The sequence below is a fragment of the Somniosus microcephalus genome, chromosome 4 (genome assembly GCF_052327205.1).
Source record: "Somniosus microcephalus isolate GS21.2 chromosome 4, FLI_Smic_1.0, whole genome shotgun sequence".
Classification (NCBI taxonomy): domain Eukaryota; kingdom Metazoa; phylum Chordata; class Chondrichthyes; order Squaliformes; family Somniosidae; genus Somniosus; species Somniosus microcephalus.
In genome coordinates, this window is record NC_140990.1 from 204,219,344 (window position 1) to 204,225,835 (window position 6,492).

General features: G+C 42.2%; 1 pseudogene; it reads left to right on the forward strand.

Annotated features, from left to right (window-relative positions):
- The first annotated feature begins 383 nt into the window (after positions 1-383).
- LOC147120153 (gamma-crystallin S-1 pseudogene) lies at positions 384-5,919 on the forward strand (annotated as a pseudogene).
- The last annotated feature ends 573 nt before the right edge of the window (positions 5,920-6,492 follow it).

The following is a 6,492-nucleotide window of genomic DNA, read 5'->3' on the forward strand; positions in this document are numbered from 1 at the left end:
GAATCATCATGAACTCTCCTTCCTTGAGTTTATTTTGTGACAGAATAATTAAAATGACATAAAAGCAAAATGAAAAGATCCGATGACTGCTCTTTAAATGCATACACTGGTGTTATTTTTGCAACGTATGTGACATCTCTATTGTTTTTTTTGCTGATGCACAGTTCTGAGTCATCAGGATAATAAAGCATTCTTTACATTGACCTTTCAGTCCAGAATATAAATACCAGGCTTTAGGGAGCAGTGGCACATTCAGTGAGCGGCTCTCTAACTGTGAACTCAAAATGGGAAAGGTAAGGTTCACGCTTTCATTTCACCCATTGTATTTTTCATTTTTATACAATGCAAAAAATACCTCAACTTGTTAAGTTATTGATCTATAATTTGACCTGTTCCCACAGATCACCTTTTACGAGGACAGGAACTTCGAGGGTCGGAACTACGAGTGCAGTACTGACTGTGCTGACCTGCACTCTTACTTCAGCCGCTGTAACTCCATCCGTGTTGATAGTGACTGGTGGGTGCTGTATGAGAGACCCAATTACATGGGATACCAGTATGTTCTGAACAAGGGAGAATATCCTGACTACCAGCGCTGGATGGGATTCAATGATAACATCAGGTCATGTCGCACCTACCCACCCGTAAGTTACGAATTTGTGGTCAATACCAGCTATAAATTTGATGCTCTTGTGATTTACTTTTCTTTGTTTTGTTGTTTCCACTCTTTATTTAATTATTATATGGCACGCTTTATTACACTTGACATCTCCTTCATCCAAGGAACTATATAGAGAAGTTTTAATGCCAGTGCTATACGTGAGACACAAAACTAATAGCCCACATTGAATGTAGATGTTGGTTGCAGTGGTGCTGATGTTATATACTTGCTACACACCATAATTACTCCAATAGCTTGCTCTGTTCCTGCTATTGGTCTCCACATCATGGCGGGATGAAAATGACAGTGCAATTGTTCAATTCAATGGGCTAGCTCTTCGCCAAAGTCCCTCCATAATGTCAGTGCTAGAGAAAAGATAAAAATGTTAAATATGGTAGCAACTCTACTGGATGCTTGTGGGTTGAAGTTCACTAACCTGTTGGAGTAGGACAGCTAGTGCCAGGATGAAAATATGGAGACAACTGATGCCACCACAGAACTGGTTTGTTGAAGCTTTGCCTCATTACATGTAAAAATATCACTGCAAGGGAATCACAAAAATCCCACTCACTGATATCGTTTCAATATATCTGTTCCTCAGTTATCTGCACTTTGCTTTGAAGATGAATAACTTCCTCTAAGCAAAGTTCCCTACACCCTGCTAATTCTGCTATGGCCTTGTGATTCCTTCCAAGTGATCTGTTTTTATATTAGTCAGTATACTTTTTTAAAATTTGTTTTATGGGATCTGGGCATCGCTGGCAAGGTCAGCATTTATTGGCCATCCCTAATTGCTCTTGAGAAGGTGGTGGTGAGCCGCCTACTTGAACCGTTACAGTCCGTGTGGTGAAGGTACTCCCACAGTGCTAGGGAGTTCCAGGATTTTGACCCAGCGACGATGAAGGATTGGCGATATACTTCTAAGTCATGAAGGTGTGTGACTTGGAGGGGAACTTGGAGGTGGTGGTGTTCCCATGCACCTGCTGCCCTTGTCCTTCTAGGTGGAAGAGGTCGCGGGTTTGGGAGGCGCTGCCGAAGAATTCTTGACGAGTTACAGCAGCACACCTTGTAGATGGCACACACTGCAGTCATGGTACGCCGGTGGTGGAGGAAGTGAATGTTTAAGGTGGTGGATGGGGTGCCAATCAAATGGGCTGCTTTGTCCTGGATGGTGTCAAGCTTCTTGAGTGTTGTTGGAGCTGCACTCATCCAGGCTGTAAGGGGGGGCTTCTTTTAACTGGTGCTGTGGTAATTTACCTGGCCAGCAGCCTTTGCCTCTGAGCTCTGACCAATTCCAACCTTTTACCTGGTTTACGGTAATTCACCTGGTCAGCAGCCTTTTGCTGCTGCACTCTAAACCAATTTACAAACAGCGGTTTCGAATCGCTACCCCTCCTTCAGTTCTGAGTGGAGGAACTTATAATTAATGATATTAAAACGGACAAGTGGTTTGGATGAGAGAAAAATCAAGTTTTATTACCTAAATAAACTACAATCAAATGATAAACTATACCACACGAACATAGTAGATGCAGTAAAAGTGTATAACAAGGGGGTACAGATGGCAAAAATGAGGGATACAATGACAACAATGTTATTTAAACAATCTTAGCAATTCCCTTAAATCACCACCCCAAACTCCTTGCTAGGTTGTCTTGTTGAGGAGTCAGAACACCCTGCTCACCTGTGGTCCAGCGAAGCAAAAAAAGCAATAGCTTCTCAGCAGCTATCTTTTATACCTGGTGAGGTCCTGCCGTTCTGCCCTGCAAGGGCTGTGTGCAAAATTCCCTGCCCAAAGGGTCCAATACACAAGAGAAAGCTGTGATTGGCTAACTCGGAGTGGTTGGACTGGGTTAATGTGTCTTCCGGAGCTCCCTGGGCTGAAACAAAAGGGAAATACAACTGCTCTATTGTCCAGAATGCTAGGTGATTTAGACCCATTCAGTTCTTAAACGGATCCCATTCAAGATACAAAGGTCTCTTCTGCAGTTTAGATGTATCCACTCGACATACAAACAAATGCTAATAGCATTCAATTGCTTTGTATACAAAGCATTGTCCTGTGATAACGTTTTGTCTCCATTGAACCTTACTTCCAGACACAGAAAGCTGCTTTCCAAGCCCCTTTGTCTTCGGCCATGTGGTATGACAGCCATTTTTATCCCTGGAAATTTAAAAGCACAACGCCCAGGGATTCCTTAATCAAAAAAAATTAATCTTCAGAACTGTAAATGATTGCGAATTCTTACAAGGCAAGTGGAGAGTATTCCATCACACTCCTTACTTGTGCCTTGTAGATAGTGGAAAGGCTTTGGGGAGTCAGGAGGTGAGACACTTGCCGCAGAATACCTAGCCTCTGACCTGCCCTTGTGGCCACAGTATTTATGTGGCTGGTCATGTTAAGTTTCTGGTCAATGGTGATCCCCAGGATGTTGATGGTGGGGGATTCGTTGATGGTAATGCCGTTGGTAAAGTCAACATGGATTTACAAAAGGTAAATTGTGCTTGACTAATCTACTGGAATTTTTTGAGGATGTAACTGGTAGAATAGATAAGGGAGAACCAGTGGATGTGGTGTATTTGGACTTTCAGAAGGCTTTTGATAAGGTCCCGCATAAGAGATTAGCGTGTAAAGTTAAGGCACATGGGATTGGGGGCAAGGTACTGAATTGGATAGAGAACTGGTTGGCAGACAGGAAGCAAAGAGTTGAAATATACGGGTCTTTTTCCGAGTGGCAGGCAGTGACTAGTGGGGTACCGCAGGGATCAGTCCTAGGACCCCAGCTATTCACAATATATATAAATGATCTAAACGAGGGAACTAGATGTAATATCTCCAAGTTTGCAGATGACACAAAGCTGGGTGGGCGCGTGTGCTGTGAGGAGGATGCCGAGAAACTCCAGTATGATTTGGACAGGTTGGGTGATTGGGCAGAAGCATGGCAGCTGCAGTATAATGGGCCAGAAATTAGGATCGGGGGCTTGCCGCGCGTGCAAGCCCCCGATGTGCACTTACCCGGCGCGCTGACTTTTCAATCCTGGCCTGCATTGCATTTCCTGTCACTGGCCCGCTTCAGGTCCTGCCGCGGTGTGCGTGCGTGACCCAATGGCGTACTTAGTGCAATGAGCCAGCTGGGATCACGTGAGCACTGGGCACCCAATGGGAGGTTGCAAAAGTTCATTCATGAGTTTGATAGTAAGAACTGTCAAACTCATGAAAACCCCTGGCCCCAAAACACTACTTAAACTTGAAAGAAAATGAACAAAAACATTGCACTACTTAAATAAACTATAAATAACTGTATAAAACTATTTTAAACAATAATTTTAAATTTTGAAAAAAATTATTATATAAAAAATCGGGGCTAAAAATAGACTTACCTTACTGTAAAGTCTTCAAAAAAAAAGAACCTGTGGAAAATTTTTCTAATTTTACTTAATAGACCACTTACCTGTTAAAAGTAAGTACTTACGGCTGCTTTTTCCACGTGTAAAAACCGGAGTCTTTTCCCCATGGGCAACTCTTCAAATAAAAGGCAAGTTCAGTGGCCTTCGTAGCAATGTCCTGGGGTTGTGATGATTGATCTTCAACCACCACAACCATCTTCCTTTGTGTTAGGTATGACTCCAGCCAGTGGAAAATTTCCCCCCCCCAATTCCCATTGACTTCAGTTTTACTAGGGTTCCTTGATGCCACACTCGGTCAAATGCTGCCTTGACTTACAGTCTCATCAGAAATATGATCTTATTTATTTATTGTTCGCAAAATTGAAGCCCATGTGATAAAAGGGGCAGTAGCAGTATGGATACAAAACTAGCTAAGGGATAGAAAACAGAGAGTTGTGGTGAATGGCTGTTTTTTGGACTGGAGGGAGGTGTACAGTGGTGTTCCCCAAGGTTCAGTACTAGGACCACTGCTGTTTTTGATATATATTAATGACTTGGACTTAGAGGTTCAGGACACAATTTCAAAAATTGCAGATGACACGAAACTTGGAAGTGTAGTAAACAGTGAAGAAGAAAGTAATAGACTTCAAGATGACATAGTCAGGCTGGTGGAATGGGCAGACACATGGCAGATGAAATTCAATGCAGTAAAGTGTGAGGTGATACATTTTGGTGGAAAGAATGAGGAGAGACCATGCATACTAAATCATACAATTTTAAAGGGATGCAAGAACAGAGAGACCTGGGGGTATTTGTGCACAAATCTTTGAATGTGGCAGGACAGGTTAACAAAGCAGTTAATAAAGCATATGGGATACTGGGCTTTATAAATAGAGGCATAGAGGGCAAAAGCCAGGAAGTTATGCTAAACCTGTATAAAAAACTAGTTTGGCCCCATATGGAGTATTGTGTCCAATTCTGGGCAGCGCAATTTAGGAAGGACGTGAAGGCTTTGGAGAGGGTACAGAAGAGATTTACTAGAATGGTTCCAGGGATGCGGGATTACAGTTATGTGGATAGACTGGAGAAGCTGGGGTTGTTCTCCTGGAGCAGAGAAGGCTAAGAGGAGATTTGATAGAGGCGTTCAAAATCATGAAGGGTTTAGATAGAGTAAATAAAGAGAAACTATTTCCAATGGCTGAAGGGTCGATAACGAGAGGGCACAGATTTAAGGTGATTGGTAAAACAGAGCCAGAGTTGACATGAGGGAAAACTTTTTTATGCAACAAGTGGTTAGGATTTGGAATTCACTGCCTGATGGGGTGGTGGATACAGATTCAATAGTAGCCTTCAAAAGGGAATTGGATAAATACGCGAAGGAGAAAAAATTGCAGGGATATGGGGAAAGAGCGGGGGAGTGGAACTAACTGGATTGCTCTTCGAAAGAGCCGGCGCAGACTCAAGAGGCTGAATAGCTTTCTTCTGTACTATCCCATTCTATGATTCTATGATTCTATATTACAGTACCAAGGTGGAAACTACAGAATGAAAATTTACGAGAGGCCTGACTTTGGAGGACAGATGATGGAATTCATGGATGACTGTCCATCTGTCTATGATCGTTTCCGCTACCGTGACATTAACTCTTGCCATGTGATGGACGGTTACTGGACCTTCTATGAACAGCCCAACTACAGAGGCCGCCAGTACTTCATGAGACCCGGTGAATACAAGAGATTCAGTGACTGGGGCGGCTACAACTCAACTATCGGATCTTTCAGGCGTATGAGGGATTTCTAGATTGTTGGTGTTAAACATTACTTTTTCTTGATAATGTTTTGCTGAACATAAATAAAATATCCTTTATTGAGCTATCAGCTTGATGCATTTTTTGAATTTTCATGAAAACCATATGGGGGCTTTTCCAGCACACAATATTTTACCATTGTGATTTGACTCAGTGGGTGCAATTTAAATTAATAGCTACTGATTCTGTAGAAACAATTCCTACAAGTGATAGTCAAATAGAAAACACTAATTAACTTTACTTTGTTACATTTCTAGATCTGTTTAAAATTATATGCCAGTAGATTAGGGGCACTCTATCATTTTTTTTACAGTCAAATAACAATTTGCATTAATACAGCACCTTTAATGTGATAAAACATCCCAAATTATTTCACAGAGGTAAAAAACCAACATCAAGCTAGGCTGGGGGGAAAGATTTAGGGGAGGTGACCAAAGGCATTGTCAAAGTTTAAAGAAATGCTTTTGAAGGAGGGTAGCGAAGTTGAACGGTTTAGTAGAACAATCTGAACTGGGGGGACAAAATGTGGAACGGAGGATGGTGGCAAGGTGTCAAGGTTCAGAAGAGTGGAGGGCACACTATTACAGTTTGGGCCACTCCCAATAATATTTACTTGTGCACACCTCAAAAGATAGCT